The 15,497-nt window shown below is 37.2% G+C and overlaps 1 long non-coding RNA gene across 1 annotated transcript; it reads right to left on the reverse strand.

Annotated features, from left to right (window-relative positions):
• Positions 1 to 327: 327 nt before the first annotated feature.
• LOC128292930 (uncharacterized) lies at positions 328 to 7,430 on the reverse strand. The gene is made up of 2 exons (XR_008282919.1): positions 7,328 to 7,430; positions 328 to 479 (listed from the first exon to the last, which is right to left on the reverse strand). It is a non-coding gene; the product is annotated as an uncharacterized LOC128292930 (long non-coding RNA).
• Between the last annotated feature and the right edge of the window lie 8,067 nt (positions 7,431 to 15,497).

Genomic DNA, 15,497 nt, shown 5'->3' on the forward strand with positions numbered 1-15,497 from the left:
CAACTTTTGTTAAGCTAACAAAGTGAATGGGAGCTGGGCACCAGGTAGGAATCCGTAGCAGAGGAGGTGAGCCATGAAGGCTGCTTAAGTACCAAGCTCTTCTAATGGATCCAATCCTAGACATGCCCACAACCATTGCCACACTTGGTTAAATCGAGTTGTAATTTATTTAAGTTGAAATCTTTGATAAATCGGATAATCGTGGCATGGTGTTATTTTGAAAACAATTATCATTTTGAAAACACGTCCTAAGTCTAGCCCATTTATTAACAAACAGATTAAAGTTATTAAAAATAAAATAATCCCAGAAAAATAAATAAAATGGCCTTATTACAACTCAAAACCAAACAATAATATTAATAAGATAAAACTTATAAAGAAATAAATCGGCTACTTATTGCAATTAAAAGAAACAGAAACAGTAGTGTGGCCATCTCCGAGTCCCTCGCAGCTCCAAACCATCTAAGCTTAGGGATTACCTGCACAGTTAGAAATGGGGTGAGTTTACGAAAACTCAGTGTGTAATCCCAATAACAAACAAACAGTGAAAACACAGTATCAGTACAATCTGGGCCAAAGCCCTATTTAGTTTTGACATATACTGGGCCGAAGCCTTTCATTTAACGGTTACTAGGCTGAAGCCTTTTCATAAATCATATTACTGGGCCGAAGCCTTTTCATAAATCATATCATTGGGCCGAAGCCTTTACTGTAAACGGTATGGCCCTTAGGCCCATTTCAATATCACATGTAATGTCAATGGATGTATGCAAGCCCATTTGGGGAGACTACTCGACCCACCATCCGCTACTCTCCACCCGTACCAACCAACACTGTAACACCCCGTACCCGAGACCATCGCCGGAGTCGGACACGAGGGGTTAACGGCTTAATCCATTTACTTACACAGTCCATTTTTTTTTGTTTAAAGTTCCAGGCAGTTGGCTAACTGCGTCACTGTTACCTTAAAAATCATATCTTAAGTTCCACAACTCGAAAATCAGTTTCGTGATTTTTTCCTGAAACTAGACTCATATACGCATCTACAAATTGTTTTCTAGAATTTTTGGTTGGGCCAATTAGTACAGTTTATTAGTTAAAGTCTCCCCTGTTATAGGGTTTGACTACACTGACCTTCCTACAATGCGACTTCGATAACTCCTTGTACAGGGCTTCAATGCTTATGTATCTTGCTTCTAAGGAAACTAGACTCAAAAAGGAATCTATACATATATGGAATGACTTCTAATTATCTCTGGTTAATTTATAATGAATTTCCAAAGTCGGAACAGGGAATCCAGAAACCATTCTGGCCCTGTCTCACGAAAACTTAAATATCTCTTAACATATTGTTCATATGATCGATTCGTTACTTTCCTATGAAAATAGATTCATCAAGGTTCAGTTACATAATTTATTTGCTATTTAATTCCATTCCTACTATTTTTAGAGATTTTTCACATCCATATCACTGCTGCTGCCAGCATCTATTTTTTTAAGGTAAACTTTACCTATTTCATGATCCTCCATGGATCAACTAGAGTTTGTCATACATATACCAAAGGTGATCATGAATAACCATTCCCATGACTAGCCGTTACCAACATTTCCATACCTCTCGACAGACGACATACAAAACGATTATAATGCTATGATCCAGTATACTTAAGCCATTTTCGCATGGCTATCCAAATTTACACAAAACCGAAAGGTACATGATCTACAACAAAAGGGTAGTTCTATACATTAACCAAAATATCCTCTCACTACTAGTCTATTCTATACATGCCATAAGATATTCCAAAACGTAGCAGTACCAAACAGTGGATGGTGATAATGTGACTAGTTGCTGACGATCCCCGAGCCTGTAGCTTCCAAATGAGATCTATAAAACAGAGGAAACAAAGTACACGGAGTAAGCATTACAATGCTTAGTAAGTTTCAAGCAGTGTCAACAGATAACAATCAAATTATAACATAGTTGTTCATATTTTATTTCACTCTTCCTTCAGCATACCATCCCTTTTCCGAATATGCACATCTCATCATATGTAATAGGCGATAAATTCTCACTTGATGGTGACCTCTTATGATCATAGGTACATTACATATTTTTACGACTTCCCACATTGACCAAATGCACAATAATCATAGAACGTCTTATTGCTTTACTCACATGTGCATCACATAACGACCTTGTGATTTAGTCTAAATCAAACTTAAATATAATCTCAAAATACATACCGACCAACTTAACGCATTGAGCGTATTTATTACTAATTGTCACCGTGAAGTCGCATAATCTTACGCTTTACTTGAATCTTCAAAAAAACCTTTAGTTCGGGCTTACCGGACAAAGTCTCCACACGTAGTCATCGGGTCATTAGAGCTCGGATATAGTACGAGCACGAAGCCTACGATCATTAATCGGTGATAATATTCTCGCATAAAGCCTACGGGGTTTTAACCCGGATATAGTACTAACACAAATGCCCTTCGAGACTTATCACATTTTACACTTCCACATCCATCACGTTGGCCACTCAGCCCTATCACATATATACACTTTCACATTCATCACATTGGCCATTCGGCCTTATCACATATATACACCTTCACATTCATCACATCGGCCATTAGGCCTTATCACATATATACACACTTTCACATTCATCACATCGGCCATTAGGCCTTATCACATATATACACACTTTCACATTCATCACATTGGCCATTCGGCCTTATCACATATATACACCTTCACATTCATCACATCGGCCATTAGGCCTTATTACATATATACACACTTTCACATTCATCACATCGGCCATTAGGCCTTATCACATATATACACACTTTCACATTCATCACATGGGCCATTTGGCCTTATCACATATATACACACTTTCACATTCATCACATCGGCCATTAGGCCTTATCACATATATACACACTTTCACATTCATCACATCGGCCATTAGGCCTTATCACATATATACACACTTTCACATTCATCACATTGGCCATTCGGCCTTATCACATATATATATCTCATACATATTTCATATTTTTCTTGTACATCAATCTCAGCAATAGCTTATAAGCAACTCAAATAGTTTCATCAAAGTTTACAACAAAATCACATATTCACTACAAGCAGTTTTCCTGAGCAACAGTCACTAAATTGTTTATAACTGGAGCTACAAAACTCAAAATCAATTGCCGTTAATTTTCCCTGAATGTAGACTCATGTATCTTTCATCCATAAAATTTTCAGAATTTTAGGTGTGGCCAATCAATACCAGATTTTTCTTAAAGTTTTCCCCTGTTTCACTGTTTGACTAATCTGACCACTCCTCACTACGAATCAGATTTCTCATTGTACAGAATTTCAAAATGTGTTATATTCAATTTCATTTGAAACTAGACTCATTAAGGAGTCTAAGCATATAAATTTTACCTTATAACCATTTTTGTGCAAATTATAACGATTTTCTAAAAACAGAACAGGGGATTTCGGAGTCATTTTGACACCGTCTCACACATCTTTAAATATCTCTTTATAGGAAATTTCTTTGCTCACACGGCCTCGTTTATAAGGAACTAGACTAATTAAGCTTTGATTACATCTTTTATTCAGCCTATAATTCCACACCAACAATTTATGGTGATTTTCTAAAATCACGTTACTGCTGCTGTCCTAAGCAAATTATTACAATTTGCTCTTAAATTTCCAAGTCCAAACACTTATGAACTTACCATTTGAGTTTAAAACATATCATCGCCACATCATATCTTATTAAATCAACTCATTGTGTCCTATTATGATTGAATTTACTCAACGTTTAATCACTTAAAGCTTACCTCGAATGTGGTCGAACGATCTCGGCGGCTATTCGATCACTTTTTCCCTTTCCTTATCCAACTTTGGTCCTCTTTCCGCTTAAGCTTAAGTAAAACAATAGATTTGCTTAAGTACTTAACTAATATTATTCACTTAAAAATCACATTTGGTAATCACATATCATTTAATATATATCTAGAACAATAGATTTAAATATGTATCATATTTACGGTCAAACATAGCAAGAAAACTAAATAGGCTTTACTAGCCATACTTAGTTCTATTATAACATAACTTCACTTACTTATATGCACATTAACTAAGCACTTAACAATTTTAGTTAGCCAGCAAACTCATTCGGCACAAGCCTACTTCATTTCAATTTTGTCACTCTTGAACTTATCCATAATATCCTAAGTTCATTTAGTAGCTAGGCAACAATTATACAAAACAACAAGCATTTAACAACAATGTATTTAACCAATTCCTCGGGCATACCTTGACATCATATATATATATGTTAATGACGAAAACACTTAGGCCAATTCTAAAACATCCACGAATCATACTTCCAAAATGAGCTACTTCCATGGCCGATTATATTTCATCATTAACATACCTCATTTTTGAATCATATAATCAACATCACAACACATCTCCAAAACACAAATCATGCCTATCATATTTACTCATATGGCCGAATATACATACCCCCATATAATATCATTTTCATTTCATTTAACACTTAATTTCCACCACATAAACACTTGGCCGAATAATCCTAAACTAGCAAAACTCCATATTTGTTCGTACCATCTTTTAAATTCACATATATCTATTTAGGTAGCTCATATTTTCCCCTTTCTAATATTTCTATCCAAAACATCAAAACACTATCCTTTTTTTTGCATTTACCCCATAATACCGTATGCACAATTTGTCACCAAAACTAAAGAAAAATCAACATATGGGTTGCAATAAGAGCTTGACTACTAGCTAGATTCTCATAAAAATCAATAGAAACAACATGAACTCCTACCTTTTTTAACCTCTAAGATAGCCGAATGCCCTAGACAAGTTCCTTCCTCTTTCCTTTTTGTTTTACTGCAAGAAGGTAAGGAAGATGAACACTCTTACCTTTATTTCCTTAAAGATGACCAATGCCTTAACTTCAATTTCTTCTCTTTAGGTACGGCAATGGGGGAAAAGGAGGATGAACATACCTTGTTTCTATCACTCTTCCATTCTTTTAATTATTCTTTCTTCCATACTATAAAGCCATTAACTATTATCATGCTAAAATAAAATGCATATAATATCTATCAACCATCCTCATGGTTTGCCACTAAATTAAAAGTGGTCCATTTGACATGCAAGTCCCTTATGTCAATAACTCACGCATTATTTGGCCACTTTAAATTTCACCTATCACATTTTCAAGTCCTATCACATGGGTCCTTTCTTATAAATTAGCACCTAATTGATAAAATCAAGGCACGAAATATTCACACATACAAATTCCACATACAATAAGCACAGAATATAACATCTAATTATTTTTGTGACTCGGTTTTGTGGTCCCGAAACCACTTTTCGACTAGGGTCACATTAGGGGTGTCACAAACACACCATGTGGGGAATGATTCAACCCACCCAACCAACACACCACTAGCAGCATAGCTGCTTTATCATATATTTGGAGGCCTAGCCTCTTTTAATAACTGGGGCAAAGCCCTTTTCGATAAACTGGGGCAAAGTCCTTTTCAATAAATTGGGGCATAAGCCCTTTTCGGTAAACTGGGGCATAAGCCCTTTTCAATAAACTGGGGCATAGGCCCTTTTGCACTTCCTCCATCCATATAAAAACCCAACCCAATGCAACATGTCATGTATGCAGAATGTCATGCCCATATTTGAATAAACAATCACAGTCAAGTCATTCATATCACCAACATATATTCACAATCAATCCACAACCACACAAATTAAGTCAATCACTTGCCCAAAGGGCAAAATAGTCATTTTTCACATTATAAGGGTATTTTCGTAATTTTACCAAATATCAGGGTTTTCCATGTTCATTACAATTATCAATATTTCTGAGTGTTTAAACAATGATCTTTAACCCACTTTATCAAATTCAGGCTTATGGGCCCAAAACCCCTAATGGGCCCTACGAATGCTGATTTAGCCTACTTAACCCAAATTTTACAACAATACCAACCGTGTTAACGTGCAACTTTTCCAAATTCCATTATCTATCAATTCTACCCAAATGAGTCTGAAAGCCCATTGGGCCCAATTTCAGCCCAATGAGGCCCAACTTACCATCGTGCACAAAATTGAGTTCTTACATGTTCCATCGATCCAAACACCAATCTTATCGTATTTATCGCATCTATACCCAAGCGCAACATTACAAGTTCTCGAAATACCGGTATTTTAGCATTTCAGCTTCTCAACAAATATTAATCTAAGCTATTACGAGGGTTAGTACACACCTGTTACGGGTTAAAGTTGAAACGTTTCCAAAATCAATCGCCTACGATAACCACCACCTGTCACTCAAACTTAACTAATCCAATATTAATATATGTAAATCCTAAGCACATCAATCATACGGAACATAAGGGCACATTCGTCATTTTACCATACAGGGGTATTACGGTCACTTTACCCTACAGGGGCTTTATGGTCTCTTTACCCTATAGGGGCTTTACGGTCTTTTTACCTAATAGGGGTATTTTAGTCATTTCATCCTACAAGGGTGTTTTGGTAAATCTACAAACCAAGGGTATTTCAGTAATTTTGTTAAACCAATGGTATTTCCATAATTTTTAGAAAGTCAAGGGTATTTCTGTAACTTTGTAAATCAGGGGTATTTAGGTAATTTTACAAATTGAGGGTATTTCAGTAATTTCACAAACCAGTGGTATTTTGGTAATTTTACAAACTAGGGGTATTTTGGTAATTTTACAAATTGAGGGTATTTCGGTAATTTTACAAACCAAGGGTATTTTAGCAATTTTACAGACTAGGGTATTTTGGTAATTTTACTGATCGAGGGTATTTTGGTAATTCTGTAAACCGAGGGTATTTTAGTAATTTTGTAAATCGAGGGTAAAACAGTAATTCTGTAAATCAAGGGTAAAACAGAAATTCTATAAATCGAGGGTACTTTGGTAAATTTACAATTTGAAGGTATTTTAGTAATTTGGTAAACTAAAGTATTCTAAACAAGGATAACAATACGAATGGGCCTAAAGCCTATTCTAGGCCCAAATGGGCCCACACGCTCGTGTGGCCCTTTTAGCCCAGATCTAGCCACAGATATGAGATTCACCTAGCCTAGTCTAATATTTACTACACAATCAAACAACTTATCCAATTGGGGTCGTAGGACCATTGGGCCCACATGACCCCTTTCGGCCCATCGCGACCCGAAGTAGCCATCCTACAGCTAGAGTAGCGAGAAATACACACCTGATTGGCGACTGGAGTTCATCCAAGCTCCGAGCACTCTTAACCGACGCCCAACCCAAACGAGCACGCCATATAGCGAAAGGGATCAGCCAAGAAAGGTACCTTTACTCTCCTCATGGTTCCCTCTATTTAAAGCCAGCTTCGCAACCACTCTTATGTTAGCTTCCCGATGTGGGATCCCTCCAACATTAGAGTTTAAATTCAACACCAACTCTTGCCGCCCCCTGTTAGCAAAATAAATGCTCCTTTCTTGCCATGGGATTTGAACCCATGCCTCTCCTCAGATGCTCCACACGCTACTTGCCACTAAGCCACAAGGCTTTTTGTGTCATATTTTATCCCCAATTAATTATAAGGTCTAAAGGCCAAAGTCTAGGTTCCCTTAAAAAAAACCAAAATAAATTGCAAGAGCCAAGGCTTGAACCCAGGCTCCCATACAACCTTAATGACGCCACAACCACTAGACTACAAGCTTCCTTGTGTCATTTATTTAACACAATAATTTAAAAACCCTCATCCAAGCATCTAGGTTTTTCTTCTTTTAATACCAAAATTTTTGCTAAAGCCCATGTTTGAACCCAAGATTTCTCTAACACTTCTCAGGGCCATTAACCACCAAAGCAGACATTTAATTGTGTTATTTCATTACACAATTAAATACCTATATACAACCTCCTTACGGACCCGACTTCTAGGCCCAAATTCGGGGTGTTACAATTTTACCCCCTTAAAAAATTTTCATCCTCGAAATTTTCCACTCTCAGACTACACCACTACACTTTCGTTGCACACTCTGATACTAATAATACTAACATACACCCAAAACATTTGTCCATCGGAGCGGATAGATTTCACATGCAACCAATTTTTACATTTCCAGAACACACACCAAATAAATACTAAATCTAAATTCAAGCGTTACAGTTTACTCTAACTAGAAAGTTCCAGTATTGTGCTACTATCTATAGTAGTTTCTCAATATAGCACTTCAATTTATAACAACAAACAGAGTTAGAGAACTTACAGATTTGGTACCGGAGACTCGGTGTGCCACACCTCCAGTAACATCTTTTCTAAAACAAGTCAAGTTTCATTGAGAGATTTCAAAATAAAATTTTAGAAAAACCCTTTTCAAACCCCAATTTCAGAAAAAGAAAAGAAAAAATAACAATAATTTTTTTTGCTACCCATACCACAACCGAGTTTTGTAACTTGGCTCTGATACCATTAAATGTAACACCCCAAACCCGGCCCAGACGTTATGGCCGAATCTGATGTGCCACATTGAAGTTAAAAACCCTTGTTTCATTTTAGTGCTTTAAAAACCGACTTTTGTTAAGCTAACAAAGTGAATGGGAGTGGGCACCGGTAGGAATCCATAACAGAGGAGGTGAGCCATGAAGGTCGCTTAAGTACCAAGCTCTTCTAATGGATCCAATCCTAGACATGCCCACAACCATTGCCACACTTGGTTAAATCGAGTTGTAATTTATTTAAGTTGAAATCTTTGATAAATTGGATAATCGTATGCGTGGTGTTATTTTGAAAACAATTATCATTTTGAAAACACGTCCTAAGTCTAGCCCATTTATTAACAAAGCAGTTAAAGTTATTAAAATAAATTAATCCCGTAAAAATAATTAAAATGGCCTTATTACAACTCAAAACCAAACAATAATATTAATAAGATAAAACTTATAAAGAAATAAATCGGCTACTTATTGCAATTAAAAGAAATGCAAAGAGAGTGTGGCCATCTCCTAGTCCTCGCAGCTCCAAACCATCTAAGCTTGGGGATTACACTTGCACATTAGAAACGGGTGAGTTTATGAAAACTCGATGTGTAATCCCAATAACAAACAAACAGTGAAAACACAGTATCAGTACAATCTGGGCCAAAGCCCTATTTAGTCTTGACATATACTGGGCCAAAGCCTTTCATTTAATGGTTACTGGGCTGAAGCCTTTTCATAAATCATATCATTGGGCCAAAGCCTTTTCATAAATCATATCATTGGGCCGAAGCCTTTACTGTAAACGGTATGGCCCTTAGGCCCATTTCAATATCACATGTAATGTCGATGGATGTATGCAAGCCCATTTGGGGAGACTACTCGACCCACCATCTGCTACTTTCCACCGTACCAACCAACACACCATGTGGGAATGAGCCAACCCACCCAACCAACACACCACCGGCAAATAGTAGCTTTATCATATATCCGAGGCCTAGCCTCTTTTAATAATCGGGCAAAGCCCTTTTCGATAAACCGGGCAAAGCCCTTTTCAATAAATTGGGGCATAAGCCCTTTTGATGGCCGGGCATAAGCCCTTTTCAATAAACCGGGGCATAAGCCCTTTTGCACTTCCTCCATCCATATAAAACCCAACCCAATGCAACATGTCATGTATGCGTAATGTCATGCCCATATTTGAATAAACAATCACAGTCAAGTCATTCATATCACCAACATATATTCACAATCAATCCACAACCACACAAATCCAAGTCGGTCCACTTGCCCACAAGGGCAAAATAGTCATTTTCACATTATAAGGGTATTTTCGTAATTTTACCAAATATCAGGGTTTTCCATGTTCATTACAATTATCAATATTTTCGAGTGTTTAAACAATGATCTTTAACCCACTTTATCAAATTCAGGCTTTTGGGCCCAAAACCCCTAATGGGCCCTACGAATGCTGATTTAGCCTACTTAACCCAAATTTTACAACAATACTAACCGTGTTAACGTGCAACTTTTCCAAATTCCATTTTCTATCAATTCTACCCAAATGGGTCCAAAAGCCCATTGGGCCCAATTTTAGCCCATTGAGCCCAATTTCAGCCCATTGAGGCCCAACTTACCATCGTGCACAAAATTGAGTTCTTACTTGTTCCATCGATCCAAACACCGATCTTATCGTATTTATCGCATCTATACCCAAACGCAACATTACAAGTTCTCGAAATACCAGTATTTTAGCATTTCGGCTTCTCAGCAAATATTAATCTAAGCTATTACAAGGGTTAGTACACACATTACTGAGTTGAAGTTGAACGCTTCCAAAATCAATCGCCTCGATAACCACCACCGTCACTCAAACTTAACTAATCCAATATTAATATATGTAAATCCTAAGCACATCACCATACTGAACATAAGGGCACATTCGTCATTTTACCATACGAGGGTATTACGGTCACTTTACCCTACAGGGGCTTTACGGTCTTTTTACCTAATAGGGTATTTTAGTCATTTCATCCTACAAGGGTGTTTTGGTAAATCTACAAACCAAGGGTATTTCAGTAATTTTGTTAAACCAATGGTATTTCCATAATTTTTAGAAAGTCAAGGGTATTTCTGTAACTTTGTAAATTAGGGGTATTTTGGTAATTTTACAAATTGAGGGTATTTCGGTAATTTTACAAACCAAGGGTATTTTAGCAATTTTACAGACTAGGGTATTTTGGTAATTTTACTGATCGAGGGTATTTTGGTAATTCTGTAAACCGAGGGTATTTTAGTAATTTTGTAAATTGAGGGTAAAACAGTAATTCTGTAAATCAAGGGTAAAACAGAAATTCTATAAATCGAGGGTACTTTGGTAAATTTACAATTTGAAGGTATTTTAGTAATTTGGTAAACTAAAGTATTCTAAACAAGGATAACAATACGAATGGGCTTAAAGCCCATTCTAGGCTAAATGGGCCCACACGCTCGTGTGGCCCTTTTAGCCAGATCTAGCCACGATATGAGATTCACCTAGCCTAGTCTAATATTTACTACACAATCAAACAACTTATCCAATTGGGGTCGAGGGACCATTGGGCCCACATGACCCTTTCTACCATCATGCGACCAAGTAGCCATCCTCTGACTAGAGTAGCGAGAAATACACACCGATTGGCGATGGAGTTCATCCAAGCTCCGAGCACTCTTAGCCGACGCCCAACTCAAACGAGCACGCCATACAGCGAAAGGGATCAGCCAAGAAAGGTACCTTTACTCTCCTCATGGTTCCCTCTATTTAAAGCCAACTTCGCAACCACTCTTATGTTAGCTTCCCGATGTGGGATCCCTCCAACATCAGAGTTTAAATTCAACACCAACTCTTGCCGCCCCCTGTTAGCAAAATAAATGCTCCTTTCTTGCCATGGGATTCGAACCCATGCCTCCCCTCAGATGCTCCATACGCTACTTGCCACTAAGCCACAAGGCTTTTTGTGTCATATTTTATCCCCAATTAATTATAAGGTCTATAGGCCAAAGTCTAGGTTCCCTTAAAAAAAACCAAAATAAATAGCAAGAGCCAAGGCTTGAACCCAGGCTCCCATACAACCTTAATGATGCCACAAGCACTAGATTACAAGCTTCCTTGTGTCATTTATTTAACACAATAATTTAAAAACCCTCATCCAAGCATCTAGGTTTTTCTTCTTTTAATACCAAAATTTTTGCTAAAGCCCATGTTTGAACCCAAGATATCTCTAACACTTCTCAGGGCCATTAACCACCAAAGCAGACATTTAATTGTGTTATTTCATTGCACAATTAAATACCTATATACAACCTCCTTACGGACCTGACTTCTAGGCCCAAATTCGGGGTGTTACAGTCACCTTGTTTAATTGTCGATAATCAACACACAATCTCATAGAACCATATTTCTTATTCACAAATAACACAGGAGCACCCCAAGGTGAAAAACTCGGTCTCACAAAGCCTTTGTCAGTCAACTCTTGCAATTGCGTCTTTAATTCTTTCAACTCTGCTGGTGCCATTCTATACGGAGCAATTGAGATCGGAGTTGTTCCCAGTTTCAACTCAATACCAAATTCTACTTCCCTGACTAGAGGCAAACCTGACAACTCTTCTAGAAATACATCCGCGAATTCACACACAGTTAGCATTGATTCAACTTTCTTTTCAATTTTTTTCGTATTAATTACATATGCCAAATAAGCTTCATAACCCTTCCTCAAATATCTCTGAGCCGACGTCGAAGAAATCACACTAGATAATGCCTCTGATTTGCCTGATTCAACCCGCAGAATTTTACCACTTTCACACTTTAATTCTATAACCTTTTCTTTGCAATTTACTATAGCATCATGCAATGTCAACCAATCCATACCCAAAATAACATCAAATTCATCAAACGACAACAACATCAAGCCGGCCGGAAAGTAATGAACCCGAATCATTAAAGGACATTTCTTGCATACTTTATCAACTATCACACATCTGCCTAATGGATTCAACACTCTAATCATAAATTCTGTGTACTTAACAGGTAAATTCATACTAGACACCAATTTCATGCACACATATGAATGAGTAGAACCGGGATCAATCAAAGCATTAACATTAACATCATAAAGAGAAAATATACTAGTAATCACGTCAGGTGATGAAGCATCTTCACGTGCCTTTATGGCATAAGTTCTAGCTGGAGCCCTTGCTTCAGTTTTAGCTGCTGAATCTTTGACTACATTCTTGCTGCTTGCTTCATTTCCAACTTTTCTCGAATATCTTCCCCTCGAGTCTGCACCACTAGCTTTCACACTCTGAAATTTTTCTTTCTCAACTCTCTCTAGGCAGTCTCTAATAAAATGATCCTGTAACACCCCGTACCCGAGTCCGTTACCGGAGTCGAACACAAGGTGCACACAAACTTAACTTAATCATTTTTACTGTCCATTTAAAAAAATTTCCAGACAAGCTGGTTACTGCATCACTGTCGCCTTAAAAATCATATCTTGAGTTTCAAAACTCGAAAATCAGTTTCGTAATTTTTCCCCGAAACTAGACTCATATGTCCATCTACAGATTTTTTTCTAGAATTTTTTGTCAGGCCAATTAGTACAGTTTATTAGTTAAAATCTCCCCTATTCCAAGGTTCGACTACACTGACCTTTATGCATTACAAATTGGATATCTTCCGGTACAGGTCTTCAATACTGATTCTGTTTGTTTCTTTAGAAATTAGACTCAAAGAGGAATCTATAAATATATGGCATGACTCCTAATCATCTCTGGTTAATTTACAATGAATTTCCGAAGTCAGAACAGGGGATCCAGAAACTGTTCTGGTCCTATTTCACGAGAAATTTAATATCTCTTAACAAATAACTCATATGACAGTTTCGTTTCTTCCATATGAAAGTAGATTCATCAAGGTTCATTTACATAATTTATTCACTATTTAATTCCATTCCTACTAATTTTAGTGATTTTTCAAATGCTCACTACTGCTGCTGTCCGTATCTGTTTTCAAGGTAAACTTTACCTATTTCGTGGTTTCCATGGACCAACTAGAGTTTTGTCATACATAGGTCCACATATACTCATATTTAGCCATTCCAATGGCTGATCATTTGCCCAACACTTCCATTCCAGTCCATGCTCACATCATGAAACCATACATATATACATAAACACAAATAGTCTAATGCCATACCCCACTTTTACGAGCCATTTTCGCATGGTCGTACACATACATCACAAAACGATTTGAAAAACAGCAAAGGGTAGTCCTATACATGCCATATTCGGAGTTCAACTAAAAGAATACCAAAAGGGCTTTGATAGTGTGGATGACTTGACTTGATGATCCCGAATCCGATAGCTAACGAGCAAAATCTATAAAACAGAGAAACAGAGAAACGGAGTAAGCAATTTATGCTTAGTAAGTTTGAGCAAGGATTCCAAACAACAAAAGCATAACAATCATATAGCTAACGGATAATTTCGTATGCACAAATTCTTAATGTCATACTTATTTCACATTCCAACCCCTATATTCATACATAAGGGATCATCTTAGCCAAATACGGAAGCTCATTACTCGATCGAGCGAATATCATTCAAGGAATCAACTAATTTCAAGCACATACGAACATACCTCATTGCTAGAATTTTTTCAAGCGTATTAACTGAAATTTTTACAGCAAGAACGCTCATTCTCGAATCACGTACCTTCGGAATTTAACCGGATATAACGACTCGCTCAAATGCCTTCGGGACAAACCCGGTTATAGTAACTTCATACGAATGCCTTCGGGACTTAACCCGGTTTAGTAACTCGCACAAATGCCTTCTGCTTAACTCGGATTTATTAACTCGTCTTAACGCCTTCGGATCTTAGTCCGGATATGGTCACTTAACACAAAGCCTTCGGGACTTAGCCCGACATCATTCAAATAGCCAAGCACAATTATCAATAAATCATGACACATTCAGTATTTCATTCTCATTAGCAAAATTCAAACACAAGTCACTTATCACATTTGCAATTTCGGCTCAATAGCCACACACAAAGAGCATGATCTAATCAAATCATAATCTAAGTTCCATTACTCGAGAACTTACCTCGGACGTGGTCGAACGATTTCGACGGCTATTCGACGACTTTTTCCTTCCCTTATCGATTTAGCTCCCTTTGCTCTTGAGCTTAATTTAACAAATAAATTGGTTTTATCATTTGAGCATCGAAGAGGAATTCAAGGTACTTAGCCCACATATTTTCATTAGACATTAAAGTCACATATGTACGGAAATCATGAATCAACTCAACACATTAGTTAGTACTCTCCTTAGCCGGATTTTCTAAGCCAAGAATAGGCATCAATATGCTTGCCTCTAACCGAATGCATGCACACCATTTCCCCTCATGTGGCTGAATATGCATGTTCATGTTGAGGCCAATTATACACTTAATACCACACAAAAAAAACAGCATACATTTTACTAACTAACGCATTCCATTTTGTAACTCAATACACATCTATCATTTCCTTCATAACCAAACATCATCACAAGCAAATATACACCTTGAAATAGTATATATGTCATACCAATACATCATGTGCAAACATATATTCATGTAGGTGCAAGGGCGAATCTCAAGTTGCTTATATCCAAATATAAACACATATCCAAAGCTCAAATCTTACCTACCATGCAACATGCATGAATCATACTTATGGATATACCATGGCGAATACCCACAACACCATACCGTTTCAATTTGGTCATGGTTAAACAAAGAACTTAGTATCTCATTCAAAATGCTAAAAGAAAATCTAAGAGTCCTCAATCCCCATCACATGTATCATTATCAAGCTTGATATTTAGCATGCAATGGCATTAACACCACATCCACT

Source organism: Gossypium arboreum, chromosome 5 (assembly GCF_025698485.1).
Source record: "Gossypium arboreum isolate Shixiya-1 chromosome 5, ASM2569848v2, whole genome shotgun sequence".
Taxonomy (NCBI): Eukaryota; Viridiplantae; Streptophyta; class Magnoliopsida; order Malvales; family Malvaceae; genus Gossypium; species Gossypium arboreum.